The following is a 15,410-nucleotide window of genomic DNA, read 5'->3' as shown; positions in this document are numbered from 1 at the left end:
CAAACCACCGTGCCCAACTACAAAAACTTCCTATCACTTTGACAGTAACTATTCCAAACTTAGTATCTTAAATCAGTATGTCTCTGAAAACCAATGCCTTTACCAATGATTTTTAAAATTGTTCTGTGGTATTCTTTATAAAAACCCCAAACCCCAGTTTAATCATGAGAAAAACATCAGGTAAACTCCAAGTTTAGGGGAGGGGAGTATTCTACCAGATATCTGACAGTGCTTTTCTAGACTGTGATAGTAATGAAAAACAAGGGAAGACTGAGAACTTTGGTCACAGACCAAAGGAAACTGGGGAAGACCTGACAACTAAATACAATGTGGTAACCTGGATTCTGGAACAGAAAAAAAGACATTAAAGAAAAACTGGCGAAATCCAAATATAAATCTCGAAAGTAGTTAATAGGGCCAAAGTCAGTTTCTTAGTTTTAACAAAAGTACTGTAATAATGTAAGATGTTTCTAATAACTGGGTGGTAAGTATGCAGAAACTGTATCTCTGCGACTTTGCTGGGCAACTAAAATACTCCAAAATCAAGTTTATTTTATTTATTTATTTTTTGAGATGAAGTCTCCCTCTTGTCCCCCAGGCTGGAGTGCAGTGGCGTGATCTCAACTCACTGCAACCTCCGCCTCCCAGGTTCAAGAGATTCTCCTGCCTCAGCCTCCCGAGGAGCTGGGATTCCAGTCACCTGCCACCACGGCCGGCTAATTTTTGTATTTTCAGTAGAGACGGGGTTTCAGTATATTGGCCAGGCTGGTCTCGAACTCCTGACCTCAGGACTCCTGACCTCGATCCATGCGCCCGGCCTAATAAAGATTATTTTAAGAAAACCAACCAAGGGATAGTCACCTAATGGGCTACTACTCAGCAACACAAATAATCTACTGATAAAGACAACAGGGATGAATACTAAAAATGTGCCGAGTTAAAAGAAGCCTTTTTACACCAAAGAATGCATACTGTATGATTCCATTCAAGCAGAAATTCTAGAATAGAAGAAAATAATCTATGGGTTAAAAAAAAAAAAAAATTCAAGATCAGTCGGGCGCGGTGGCTCACGCTTGTAATCCCAGCACTTTGGGAGGCCGAGGTGGGTGGAACATGAGGTCAGGAGTTCGAGACCATCCTGGCCAACACAGTGAAACCCCGTCTCTACCAAAAATACAAAAAGTAGCTGGGCGTGGTGGTGGGCGCCTGTAATCCCAGCTACTCGGGAGGCTGAGGCAGGAGAATCGCTTGAACCCGGGAGGCGGAGGTTGCAGCGGGCCGAGATTGTGCCACTGCACTCCAGTCTGGGCGACAGAGCTAGACTCCATCTCAAAAAAAAAAAAAGATCATGGTTGGCTCTGTGGTGAGTGGGAGAGAATGAAAGGACAAGAAAAAACTTTTAAGGGTGACGGCGATGTTCTACATCTTGATAAAAGGTTTAGGTTACACAGCTGTATTTTTCTTAAAGTTTATCAAATTGCATACATAACACTTGTAGGTTTATACTGATGTGAATTTTACCCTCTAAGATTTAAAAAACGGTAAGCGGTACTGAGCTCTATTTAATATGCATATACTAAAGTTGGAGGGGTGAAGTGTTCTGCTGTCTCCAGCTTAGTTTGAAATGCATCAACAAATAAGGCAAAATGTTAATTGCAGAATCTAGGTGGAAGCACAACTCTTTCACCTTCTGTTTGAAAGTGTATGTAATAAAACCTTGGGGGAGAAAGGCACTGACTACTCGACCTCACTTATCACCACCGATAATCAATTTCTTTTGGAGTCATTCCTACTTAAACTCCTCGGGGCTTATTTCTCTTCATGATCAGCATCTGCACGCTCTAATTTATGTAAAAGAAATTAATCAATAAGGAGGGGCTTTCTAGACAATCATGAGCCATATTTCTGCCAACCCCTGCTATATTTGACGTGCTTTGATGTACTTCTACTTTGTGCTTTGATGTATCTCTACGTTAACCTTTGCTGAGCGCAAAGCAATTCCCCCTCCTTTGAGTCCTTAGATTCCCACCCAGTCTGGGAATTCACGATAGAAACACGACGGGACACAGAACTAATACAACCAAGATGCCACCACAAAATCCAGTTAGATGTGCTGAAACTTGGGGCGGTAAACTGTGTCCTCGACTGTTTCGGGTTTCGGAACCAGCAGCTCAGTCTATGAAACACTCCTTCAGGATAGATACCGTGTAAGTGTTAGAACACGTCACCACCAACAACCGTTGGCAGTCAAGACAGTAGCTGATAAGCCACCCATCTACCAATCTGCCTCTTTCTGCCCAGGAACCGTGGCGCGGACGGAAAAACGAAGCCAGGGTGACTAATCCTCAGGCTCCAGGAGGTGACTGGGGTGAGTGAAGGCGACTTGACCCAATCAGGAACGCCGCAGGGGCGGAGCAGCAGCCCCGAGGCTTCCAGAAGGGGCCAAAGGCCTCTCGCTCGCTACCTGACACCGGGGCTTCCCCGCCGCCAGGCCTCAAGTGGCGTCAACTTTCCTCCACCAGAGGGGGACCGCGCTCCTCGCGCCCCCCAAGGAATCCGACTTCCTCCGCAGCTGTCACCAGAGGCCGGCGCGGGGCCCGCCCCGCTCCATTCATAACCAGGACCCCAGCCGTTGCAGCCCACAGCGCCGCCCGCCCGCCCGCCGGGCTTCTGGAGGCGAAGGCGGCGGCGGCGCAGCGCGGGGTAGGGGCTGCGGGACCCCGGCCCCTCAGGGTTGCGGCCGGGCCCCCTCCCCGGAAATAGCAATGCACCACGGGAGAGGGGTGGGGGCCGCAAGCCGCCAGAGGGGACGGTAACCCCCGGCGGCGAGACCCCCGCGGCGCCCCCACTCGCACACGCCCCCTCGCCCCAACCACTGCGGCTCCGGCTCCGCCGAGCGTCCAGCAGCCGCCCGAAGGTCCCGAGGCGCGGCCCGCCGCCCAGCCCCGCCGCCGCCGCCGACGGGGGCACAGACAGCCGCCACACATGCCGCCGCCGCCGCCGCCATGTTCGGGACGGCCGGCTGCGGGGACGCCTAAGGGTGGCGGGGCCCAGCCGGAGCCCCCCGGCCGACCCCCGAGGCCAGCCCCGCGTCCTGGCCCCTCCCGCGCTCCTCGGCTCGGTACTCACGTGAGATAACGGCCCAAAGAGTCGGGTAAAGCGTCTTCTCTTTTTCGGCGGAATTTTTAAAGAGGGATGTGGTTACCTTGAGCAGAAATACCCAAGGCGGCCTGGGCCATAGGCTGCGGGAACGACGTGGGGGTAAAAGCGCGGCACCGACACCAGCTGTGCAGCAGTGGCGGCGGCAGCCGAAGGAGAAATAGAACAGCGCAGGCAAAAGAAGAAAGGCGCGGTCTGGGTGGGAAGAGGATTCGGACTCGTAACACCGCAGAGCAGCACAGTGAGAAAGGATGAGACGAGGCAGAGGAGGCGACGGCAGAAGAAAAAAGGAAAAAAAGAAACGCTGCGGCCGCGATCTGAGCCTGAGAGTGTGAGAAGGCGGCGCCAGCGACGCCAGTATTTATATTAGGGGGCGTGGCCTGGTGACATCACAGCCGGCCGGGCAGCCGCGCGAGCGGGGCGGAGCGCGGCTGCCGCCCGGAGAAAAGGCGGGGGGGGGGCGGAAGAGGAAGGAGGACTGAGCCTGGGAGAGAGAGGGGAGGGGGTGAGTGCGACCGGGTCATGCAGGTGCAGAGTGCCCGGTCGCTTCCCGCCCTCCCGCCACCCGCAGCTCCCCGGCTGGCGGAGGGCGGCCGCGTGGGTGTGGGCCGGGAGAGGGAGGCGGCTGGCTCGGAGCGCGCCGTCCGCCCGCCCGCCCCCCGCCGCCTCTCGGACGCCTGTGCTCACGCTGCGAGGCCCAGTGCATTGTGAGCCCGGTCGGGCTCCACGCTGGCAGCGTATGAGAGCTGTCCTGGGCCGGAGGTGGCGCGACCCCTGTGCGGCCTAGAGTGGGCCTGGGGTAAGCCTGTGTAGGCGCCGCTGCTGAGCCTTCCCGTCGAGGTCCTCCGCTTTGTGAGGCCTGTAGTCCACCCTGGGGACTGTCTTCCCCGGCTGAGGCGCCCGCCCTCGGGAATGCGGTACTCCTTTAGGGAAGCGAGTTCCTCGTTGCCAGAAAGGACCGGCCCAGTGTCCGGGTGTTAAAAAGGGTTGTGATCGCGTGAAAATGTCCTCAGTGCTCGTACGTTGCAATACGGTGCAGTGGAAATTTTTTAAAGGAATATGGCTTTTATGTCTTCATTTTTAAAAGGATTGGTGCAGTCAGTCCCAAGCAGGACCTGCTTTGGAGAGGGGATTACTGATGTTACAAGTGCACATTACTTCAATCACCTAGGTCTCATTTTCGCGGTCGTTTTAATTTTTCTACTTCGCAACAGACTTTTTTTTTTTTATTGTGGGTTCTAAGATTATCTATATAGCTTTTAATTTATTTCCATCTTTTTTAGATGCCTTAGCACTAAATGATCGTGATCAGAGACCCCGAGTTCTTTCGTGCTACTACGCTTTGCAACCCAGACACATAGCACAAATGGAGTATGTATTGACACACCCCTCTAAAGTTAAGATCTTTGATATTAAGACTCTGACTTTTCCCCCTTTCATTCTTCTGAACCCTTTGTGTACTTTGAGCAGCACTGTGGTTGATTAATAAATCATAAAATGTGAAAGGCAGAAAGCGACCTTCCTAAGTGGAAAAGTAGGATATCTTGCGAGGCTGAATGAAAGAGTTTCGGTAGAATCAGGAGCTGTGGACGCATTCCTGATTTTGTTTTTCCTTATTTTGCTTGGCTGTATCTTGGCTCTGTCTTTCATTTCTTGAAAGTTCTGTTCCATTCAGAACATTTAAAAGCACAGCCAATCACTAGACCCTCTCTGGTGGAGGAAGAAAAACCAGAGATGAATGCAACATTTGAAACCTTGCTTACAATCTAGTAAGGGAAATAAGACAGTGATACAAAATAAATTGTTGACTGATACAAATAAAATGCTGCAAGGACCTAGTGGAAGGAAGAGATGATTGCAGCGAAGTGAGAGAAAGGCTGCTGGGGAAAGGTACAGAGTGATTTTGAGAAAAGCCGTTCTAGACGAAGGTGCTTCCTTTTTCACCAAACTCACCTATTTGGTGATTTTTAGAGTAGATGTTCCAGTGTTCCAGGCAAGGGAAAAGTGAGAGAAGGCCCAGAAGTATTTTGAGTAGCCTTTCTGATTCCAGCATAGGGGAATGGTTGGTTGCAAATGAGATTGAAAGAGTAGATTAGGGTGACATCAAGAAGACATTGGAGGCTGGGCGCGGTGGCTCACACCTGTAATCCCAACACTTTGGTAGGCCGAGGAGGGCGGATTACCTGAGGTTGGAAATTCCAGACCAGCCTGACCAACATGGAGAAACCCCATCTCTACTAAAACTACAAAATTAGCTAGGCGTGGTGGCACATGCCTGTAATCCAGCTACTCAGGAGGCTGAGGCAAGAGAATCGCTAGAACCCGGGAGGCAGAGGTTGCAGTCAGCCAAGATCACACCATTGCACTCTCCAGCCTGGGCAACAAGAGTGAAACTGCGTCTCAAAAAAAAAAAAAAAAAAATTGGAACTTGGACTTTATTCTGGAACCATATAAACAGGAACATGATATGCTCAAAAATATGTTTTTTAAAAGATAACTCCAGCACCAGTGGATGGGATTGAAAAGAGGTAGAAAATTTGGAAGTGAAGGAAACTCATAGCAGTTTTGTGGCGTTTTTTTTTTTTTTTTTTTAGTACTAAGGGGGCCGGGCGTGGTTGCTCACTTGGTGGCTGAGTGATGGTGTGGTGGCCTAGCACTTTGGGAGGCTGAGGCGGACAGATCACTTGAGGCCAGTAGTTTGAAACCAGCCTGCCCAACATAGCGAAACCCTGTCTGTACTAAAACTACAAAAATTAGGCAGGCGTGCTGGTGCACGCATGTAGTCCCAGCTACACAGGAGGCAGAGGTTGCAGTGAGCTGAGATCGTGCTACTGCACTCCAGCCTGGGCAATGGAGATGGACTCTGTCTCAAATAATAATAATAAAAGTACTAAGGGGATTCAGAATGGCACAGAGAGTAGAGATAATCTTGACTTTCAAATGAGATGAGAAGGTGTCAAATGATTTGGGGATATTAAGCTTATCAACAGGGAGAATTCTGGAGCCATAAACAGAGATAGAAATAGAAGGACCCGGCCAAGCGAAGTGGCTCATGCCTGTAATCCCAACACTTTGGGAGGCCGAGGCGGGCGGGTCACGAAGTCAAGAGATGAGACCATCCTGGCCAACATGAAGAAACCCCGTCTCTACTAAAAATACAAAAATTAGCTGGGCGTTGTGGCGGGCGCCTGTAGTTCCAGCTACTTGGGAGGCTGAGGCAGGGGAATGGCGTGAACCCAGGAGGCAGGGCTTGCCGTAAGCGGAGATCACGCCACTGCACTCCAGCCTGGGCAACAGAGTGAGACTCCATCTCAAAAAAAAAAAAAAAAAAAAAAAAAGGACCCAGTTTGGAGGGATTAAGATGAGGCTGGGATTTTTTGCTTTGTGTATGTGTGTGTGCGCGACAGTGTGTCACTGTCACTCAGGCTGAAGTGGAGAGGCACAGTCTCACTGCAGTCTCCACCTCCTGGGACCAAATGATCATCCTACCTCAGCCTCTGAGTAGCTGGAACTACTGGTGCACCATCAAGCCCGGCTAATTTTTTGTGAAGACAGGTCTTGCCATGTTGCCCAGGTTGGTTTTGACCTCCTGGACTCAAGTGATCCACATACTTCGGCCTCGCAAAATGCTGGGATTATAGGCATGTGCCACCACACCAGGTCTGAGGCTGCTCTGATATAGAGTTTGAGCTGTTGAAGAAATAGCCAGGTAAAAATGATCCAGAGGCCTCTGAAAATGGGGAGATCTAGAACCCTTTGGGTGTGAATTTGGGAGCCTTTCCTACAGATGATAACTAAGGAATTATTGAGGTATACAAGAAAAGGGTATAAGCACAGGATCTGTAGAATGCCAGAGAGAAAAGACAGCAGCAGAGAAGACCAAGAGGCCAAAGAAAATCACAATAGTGCAATGCTATGCTATTCAAGGAGGAGGGTGCTTATTGCAGAATGGGATGATCAGAGTTGTCATATACTCAAACAGGATGCAAAGGGGATTCTGATTTTGCCAAATGGCAAATCATTGGTAAACTGCAATCTCATATTAAAAAATTTGGGTTCATCAATGCTATAGGAACTATATGCCACAGGAACCTAACTCTTATTTAAATCAATTTGTCTCTGGCAAAATTGGTTTTGTTATGCAATATATGGTTTGACTTAAAGTTACAGTTTCCAAGAACCTATGGATGACATCAGGTGAGGATGTACTGTGTTAAGTAGTATTGTATATAGTAGATTACGGCATTGTAGCATTGTAGTATATTATTGCAGTCTTAACACTTGGGAGTATAATGTGTTTTAGTTCCCTGCCAGCCCACAGAATTATTCAGACGAACCAATAAAATTTTGTTTTGAAATTCAAGGCACATCTCACTTTCTTTTTTTTTTCTCCTGAGAGACACTCACTCTGTTTCCCAGGATGGAGTGCAGTGGCATGATTATAGCTCACTGCAGCCTCCACCTCCTGGGCTCAAGCGATTCTCTCACTTCAACCTCTCGAATAGGTGGGATGACAGGTGTGCACCACCATGCCTATTTTTTTTTAAATTTTTTGTAGACACAGGGTTTCACTATGTTGTCAGAGCTAATCTCGAACTCCTGGGCTCAAGCAGTCCTCCCACTTCAACCTCCCAAAGTGTTGGGATTACAGGTGTGAGCCACCACACCCTGCCTATCTCACCTTCTTGATACTACAAAACCTTCCTCAGTCCCCCTGTTTGTTCTCTTTGCTCCCAAGTGCAATCCCTGTGTGGGCCTGCATAGCTTACACTACTTTCCTCCTCTTGTCGGAGGGAATTTGTGACTAATAAACTGTTGTCGATCTTTAAAGAAAAAAAAAGTTTGGGTTTATATTCCAAAGGCATTGGAAAAGGCTTTAATCATGGAAATGATTTGCATTTTAGAAAAGGTAAGAAAGTGGGGCTGGGAAGGTAAAATACTCTTAAGTTTATGGCAGGCAGAACATATGAGAAGCCATTCATGGAGAATAGTAAGGGCCTGGAAAGAATTTTCTCTATAACCTTTAACAGAGTAATTTTAATCAGTAGAGTAGGAGAAACAGGAAGTTGTAAAGGGTTGAGTGAGGAGCTGTTGCAGTCTGTGAATGTTGACTTCTTTTTAGGTAGATGATGCTGGACTAGGGCCTATGCCAACATGATTAGTATTTGTATGTTCAGATTTATAGAATAATCCTAGCTTTACATAAATACAATAGAGCCTTGAAAACTATACTACAGTAGGCCAGGCACAGTGGCTCATGCCTGTAATCCCAGCACTTTGGGAGGCCGAGGCGTTCAAGACCAGCCTGACCAACATGGAGAAACCCCGTCTCTACTAAAAATACAAAATTAGCCAGGCGTGGTGGCTTATGCCTATAATCCCAGCTACTCAGGAGCCTGAGACAGGAGAATCACTTGAACCCAGGAGGCGGAGGTTGCAGTGAGCTGAGATGGCACCATTGCATTCTTAAAGGCAACAAGAGTGATACTCCATCTCAAAAAAAAAAAAAAGAAAAGAAAGGAAAAGAAAAGAAAGAAAACTATACTACATTGGAATAGACAACTTAGTATAACTTTAATGGAAGGATAGCTATATAATGAGAATGGCATATTTAACTGTGTTTGGGGTTTTGGTTATTTTGCCAAGTCAGGTTACTCATACACAAATACGCAGGTAGTGCCAACAAAAATATTATTAAATAGAGCCCTAAGATAAAATGATATAATACTGTTCCTACTTAGATCACCTTGGTCCATTGATTCAAACTTATATGCTGTTGTGCCAGTAGATATGAAAGGTTGAATGAATTAGATGATTGATAAGGGTAAGTCACTCAAAATAATAGTTAAGGCTGGGCATGGTGGGTCACGCCTGTAGTCTCAGCACGTTGAAAGGCTAAGGTGCGGCCGGGCGCGGTGGCTCAAGCCTGTAATCCCAGCACTTTGGGAGGCCGAGACGGGCGGATCACGAGGTCAGAAGATCGAGACCATCCTGGCTAACACGGTGAAACCCCGTCTCTACTAAAAAAAAAATACAAAAAACTAGCCGGGCGAGGTGGCAGGCACCTGTAGTCCCAGCTACTCGGGAGGCTGAGGCAGGAGAATGGCGTGAACCCGGGAGGCGGAGCTTGCAGTGAGCCGAGATCGCGCCACTGCACTCCAGTCTGGGCGACAGAGCGAGACTCCGTCTCAAAAAAAAAAAAAAAAAAAGAAAGGCTAAGGTGGGGGGATCCCTTGAGCCTGATAATTCAAGACCAGCCTGGGCAACATGGTGAAATGCTGTTTGTACAAAAATTACAAAAAGCCAGGCATGGTGGCATGCACCTGTAATCCTAGCTCCTTAGGAGGCTGAGGCAGGAGAATCACGTGAGCCCAGGAGGTCAAGGCTGCAGTGAGCTGGGATCATGCTACTGCACTCCAGCCTAAGTGACAGAGCAAGACCCAGTCTCAAAAAAAAAAAAAAAAAAAGGTAAACTTAAAATCATCAGCCTATAATAGAAGTCTCATGTAACCACATATATAAAAGTAAAGAGTCTACTGGTAATACAGAGTAAAAATCCCAGTTTATTGAATGCTATGGTTTGAATGTGTACCTCAAAATGCCTGTGTTGGAAACTTAATCCCCAGTGCAATGTTGTTGGGAGGTGGGGCATCATGAAATGTGATTAGGTCATGAGGGTAGAGTTAATAGATTAATGCCAGAGGGGGTTCCTTATAAGAAGGGGAGTTCAATCTTCTTACTCTCTTTCTCTGTTGTCCTCTTTTTGCTCTTCCACTATGGGATGACCCAGCAAGAAAGACTTCAGCAGATGCTGGCCCCTTGATCTTGGACTTCCCAGCCTTCAGAACAGTGAGCCAATAAATTTCTGTGTATTATAAATTAGCCAGTCTGTGGTATTCTGTTACATCAGCACAAAATGGACTAAGACAATGGGAATGTTTAAAGATAGCTTCCTATACATTTTTATTGCTAAGGTAAATTCCTAGAGTACTCATTATCCTGTAGAAAACCAAAATATACAGGTATTGAATAGTGAAAACATTCACATTTTAAAACATGATATTTTAGCCATCCACTACATCTTTTTGTGCTCCAGTAACCTTTCTAAAAAGCCAACTTGCTTACCAAGAATCTAATGCTATGGTATTTATGGTCTAGTAAAAATGTTTCAAATTACATTGCTCAGTACAGAGTTTAGATTATATACTATTCTCTCTTTTAACTAAATAGATGTAAAAAGCCTAACAGATGCTCCTTTATTTGCTGAGTATCTGTTATTAAAATCCTGACCGAGTGCAGTGGCTCATGCCTATAATCCCAGCACTTTGGGAGGCCAAGGTGGGTGGATCATTTGAGGCCAGGAGTTTGAGAGCAGCCTGGCCAACATGGTGTAAACCTCATCTCTACTAAAAACACACATACCAAAAATTTAAAAATTAGCTGTAGTCCCAGCTACTTGGGAGGCTGAGGCACGAGAATCACTTGAAACCCAGAGGCAGAGGTTGCAGTGAGCCAAGACTGTACCACTGCACTCCAGCCTGAGTGGCACAGTGAGACTCTGTCAAAAAAAAAAAAGAAAACAAACGCAAATCCTTGAAGTAATTTTTTTTCCTTTTAAAAATTTTTTTGGAGGCAGAGTCTTGTGCCTCAGCATCCTGAGTAGCTGGGAGTAGAGGCATGTGCCACCTTGCCTGGTTGATTTTTGTATTTTTATAGAGATGAGGTTTCACCATGTTGACCAGGCTGGTCTTGAACTCCTGACCTCAAGTGATCTGCTCGCCTTGGCCTCCCAAAGTGTTGGGATTACAAGCATGAGCTACTGTGCCAGGCTAGACTTGTAATTTCTTTACCTGGGTTGGCTTTTACCTCAGATGACAAATCATTTTATTTAATTATATTGTTATGTTTAATTCTTTTCACAAAATATAGCACTTAGGTCAGTAGGGTTCTGTGCAATTCCAGTCTAGAGGTGCCCTGTGTCTCATGTGTCCATGTGAAGAGACTACCAAACAGGCTTTGTGTGAGCAACATGGTTGTTTATTTCACCTGGGTACAGGCGGACTGAGTTTGAAAAGAGAGTCAGCAAAGGGTGGTGGATAATCATTAGTTCTTATAGGTTTTGTGATAGGCGGTGGAGTTAGGAGCAATGTTTTGCGGGCAGGGGGTAGATCTCACAAAGTACATTCTCAAGGGTGGGGAGAATTACAAAGAACCTTCTTAAGGGTGGGGGAGATTACAAAGTACATTGATCAGTTAGGGTGGGGCAGAAACAAATTACAATGGTGGAATGTCATCAGTTAAAGCTATTTTCACTTCTTTTGTGGATTTTCAGTTGCTTCAGGCCATCTGGATGTATATGTGCAGGTCACTGGGGATATGATGGCTTAGTTTGGGCTCAGAGGCCTGATATTCCTGTCTTCTTACATTAATAAGAAAAATAAAACAAAATAGTGGTAAAGTGTTGGGGGGGGCGAAAATTTTGGGGAGTGGTATGGAGAGATAATGGAAGATGTTTCTCAGGGCTGCTTCGAGCGGGATTAGGGGTGGCGTGGGAACCTACAGTGGGAGAGATTCAACTGAAGAAAGATTTTAGGGTAAGGGGTGATATTGTGGGGTTGTTAGAAGGAGCATCTGTCGTATAGAATTATTGGTGATGGCCTGGATGCGGTTTTGTATGAATTGAGAAACTAAACGAAAGACACAAGGTCGGAATAAAAGAAGGAGAAAAAGAGGTATTAAAGGACTAAGAATTGGGAGTCCCCAGGATGTCCAATTAGAGAGTGCTCAAGGGGGTTCAATGTTATTGTTTGCTTGGTTGGCGAGTTTTTGGGCTCTATCCTTGAGTTTTTTTTTTATGTTGTCATATACCAGGCCAGATTGATTTAGGTAAAAACAACACTCTTCATTTAAAAATATACAAAGTCGTTTTTTGTTTTTGTTTTTTTTGGTTTTTTTTTCGCAGTGAGTAAGTCAGGGCCTTGGCAATTTTGGAGGAAAGAGAAATGCAAAGCCAGCAACTGTTTGTTAAGGAAGGATTAGAAACGGCTAGGAGGGAGTGAGATTGATAGTGTGGTGGAGATAGCTGGGGAGAGGTAGAGGGTGGCATAAGAACGGGAACCAGAATAAGAGTGAGTATAAAAGTAAACAATAGGACTTCATCAGGGTGAAAGTATTGGGGGTACCTTGCCACTGAAGATCTTCTATCCACTTCAAGAGAGACTTAAGGGTGGCGATTTGAGGTAAACCCAGGAGCCACTAAATACCAAGAGCCTGAGAAACTGAGGTGGGAAGGCCAAACCAAGGAATTACGTCTGACAGAAGGGAAGAAATGACCACGGTGGCCTTCTCAGACCCTGTGAGAAAGGCCTCTACCTATCCAGTGAAAGTGTCTACCCAGACCAAGAGGTATTTTAGTTTCCTGACTCGGGGCATGTGAGTAAAGTCAGTTTGCCAGTCCTGGGCAGGGGCAAATCCCCGAACTTGATGTGTAGGGAAAGGAGGGGGCCTGAACGATCCCTGAGAAGTAGTAGAATAGCAGATGGAACACTGAGAAGTGATTCCCTTAAGGATAGATTTCCACAATGGAAAGGAAATGAGAAGTTCTAAGAGGCGGGCTAGCGACTTATAACCTACATGGAAGAGGTTATGAAATGACAATAGAATAGAATGGGCCTGTGAGGCTGGAAGGAGATATTTTCCTTGGTCCAAGAACCATTTGCCTTGTGTGGGAAGAGATTGATAGGTGGAGGTTTCAGTGGGAGAGTAGACTGGAGTGACCAAATGAGAAGGAGAAAAACTGCCGTGAGGGACAGAAGTTGGAATGCTAGCTGCTTTTTTTTGATATCTTATCAGCATAAGCATTGTCCTGAGCGATGGGATCTGATGCCTTTTGATGGCCCTTGCAGTGAATGGCTCCAGCTTCCTTTGGAAGTAAAGCCGCCTGGAGAAGAGTTTTTATTAAAGAGGCATTAATGATGGAGGACCTTTGCGTAGTGAGGAAACCTCGTTTTGCCTATGTAACAGCATGGTGGTACAGGATATGGAAGGCATATTTAGAGTCAGTATAAATATTGGCATGTAATTCTTTTGCAAGAGTGAGGGCTTAAGGCAATGAGTTTGGCTTGCTGAGAGGTAGTAGAGGGGGGCAGAGCAGTAGCCTCAATGATAGATGTGGAAGATACTATAGCATAGCCTGCCTTTGCTAGTGAGTGGGGATTAGGCCTGGTGGAACTGCCATCAATAAATCAAATGTGATCAGGGTAAGGAACAGGAAAGAAGGAAATATGGGGAAATGGGGTGAATGTCAGGTGGATTAGAGAGATACAGTCATGGGGGTCAGGTGTGGTATCCGGAATAATGTGAAATCCAGGCCAGGAACAATTGTGGGAGACTCAACAAAGAGTGAGTGTAGCTGAAGGAGCCAGGGAGCAGAAAGTATATGCATCAGGTGTGAGGAAGAAAATAGATTTTGGAAGTTACAAGAGCTGTAGAGAGTGAGTTGAGCATAGTTTGTGATTTTCAGGGCCTCTAAAAGTATTAGGGCAGCAGCAGCCACTGCATGGAGACATGATGGCCAGCCTAAAACAGTAAGGTCAAGTTGTTTGAACAAAAAGGCTACAGGATGCGGTCCCAGTCCTTGTGTAAGAATTCCGTACTGCACAGCCCTGCACTTCAGCTGTGTGTAATGAAAAGGGTTGGAATGAGTCAGGGAGAACTAGTGTGAGGGCAGTCTCTAAAGCTGTCAAAGGAGTGGGGAAAGGATTTAGGATCTATGGGGTCAGCTAAGTTTCCTTTTGTGAGTTTATATAATGGTTTTGTTAGGATGGCAAAACCAGCTATCCAAAGGCGGAAGTATCCAACTATTCCTAGGAAGAAAAGGAGTTGTTGTTTTGTAGAAGGCGTTGGGGTTTGAGAGATCAGTGGGACACGATTGGCAGGGAGAGCATGTGTGTTTTCATGAAGAATTATGTCAAGATAGGTAACAGATGAGGAAGAAATTTGGGCTTGAATGAAGTAATGGGGGCTGTCCGTGAAGCCTGCGGCAGTACAGCCCAGGTAATTTGCTGAGCCTGATGGGTGTCAGGGTCAGTCCAAGTGAAAGCGAAGAGAGGCTGGGATGAAGGGTGCGAGGAATAGCAAAGAAAGCATGTTTGAGATCCAGAACAGAATAATGGGTTGTGGAGAAGTTGTGGAGAGAGGTATTGAGGATAGAAGAGTACATGGGTTTGGCACCACAGGGTGGATAGGCAAGACAGTTTGGTTGATAAGGTGCAGATCCTGAACTAACCTGTAAGACTTGTCTGGTTTTTGGACAGGTAAAATGGGGGAATTGTAAGAAGAGTTTTTAGGCTCTAAAAGGCCATGCTGTAACAGGCGAGTGATAACAGGCTTTAATCCTTTTAAAGCGTGCTGTGGGATGGGATATTGGCATTGAGCCGGGTAAGGGTGATTAGGTTTTTATGGGATGGTAAGGGGTGCATGATCGGTTGCCAGGAAGGGAGTAGAGGTGTCCTATACTTGTGAATTAAGGTAGGGAGATACAAGGGGAGGATGTGAAGGAGGCTTTGAACTGGGGAAAAGGGCAGCAATGAGGTGTGGCTGTAGCCTAGGAATAGTCAGGGAAGCAGATAATTTAGTTAAAATGTCTCAACCTAATAAGGGAGCTGGGCAGGTGGGGATAACTGAAAAAGAGTGCATAAAAGAATGTTGTCTGCCGGGCGCGGTGGCTCACGCCTGTAATCCCAGCACTTTGGGAGGCCGAGGCGGGCGGATCACAAGGTCAGGAGATCGAGACCACGGTGAAACCCCGTCTCTACTAAAAATACAAAAAATTAGCCGGGCGCGGTTGTGGGCGCCTGTAGTCCTAGCTACTGGGGAGGCTGAGGCAGGAGAATGGCGTGAACCCGGGAGGCGGAGCTTGCAGTGAGCCGAGATCGCGCCACTGCACTCCAGCCTGGGCGACAGAGCGAGACTCCGTCTCAAAAAAAAAAAAAAAAAAAAAGAATGTTGTCCAAGTTGGCACCAGAGTGGGGGAGTTTTAAGAGGTTTAGAAGCCTGGCCGTCAATACCTACAACAGTTATGTGGGCAAAGGAAACCAGCCCTTGAAAAGAAGGTAATGTGGAGTGGGTAGCCTCCGTATCGATAAACAGGGGACGGACTTACCCTCCACTGTAAGAGTTACCCAAAGCTCCGTGTCTGTGATGGTCCAGGGGGCTTCCGAGGTGATCGGGCAGCGTCAGTCTTCAGCCTC

At 46.9% G+C, this 15,410-nt stretch overlaps 1 protein-coding gene and 1 long non-coding RNA gene across 3 annotated transcripts in view; one reads left to right on the top strand and one right to left on the bottom strand.

The window, feature by feature from the left end:
• The window catches only part of LOC105476024 (antizyme inhibitor 1), a 39,137-nt gene extending 35,628 nt beyond the window's left edge, over positions 1–3,509 (bottom strand). The window contains 1 exon segment of the mRNA XM_011731641.3: positions 3,130–3,509. The gene's annotated coding sequence lies outside the window, so the exon portion shown is untranslated.
• The window catches only part of LOC112425610 (uncharacterized), a 43,420-nt gene that overhangs the window by 8,723 nt on the left and 19,287 nt on the right, over positions 1–15,410 (top strand). The window contains exons 1-3 of one of the 2 annotated variants that reach the window (XR_011606837.1): positions 3,969–4,177; positions 4,443–4,530; positions 9,950–10,008. This is a non-coding gene — a long non-coding RNA (uncharacterized lncRNA). Of the gene's footprint in view, positions 1–3,968; positions 4,178–4,442; positions 4,531–9,949; positions 10,009–15,410 lie in introns of those variants that run through there. The other variant, XR_011606838.1, reaches the window with a different exon arrangement.

This window comes from Macaca nemestrina, chromosome 8, assembly GCF_043159975.1.
Source record: "Macaca nemestrina isolate mMacNem1 chromosome 8, mMacNem.hap1, whole genome shotgun sequence".
Lineage (NCBI taxonomy): Eukaryota > Metazoa > Chordata > Mammalia > Primates > Cercopithecidae > Macaca > Macaca nemestrina.
This window is presented reverse-complemented; position numbering and strand designations above follow the sequence as displayed.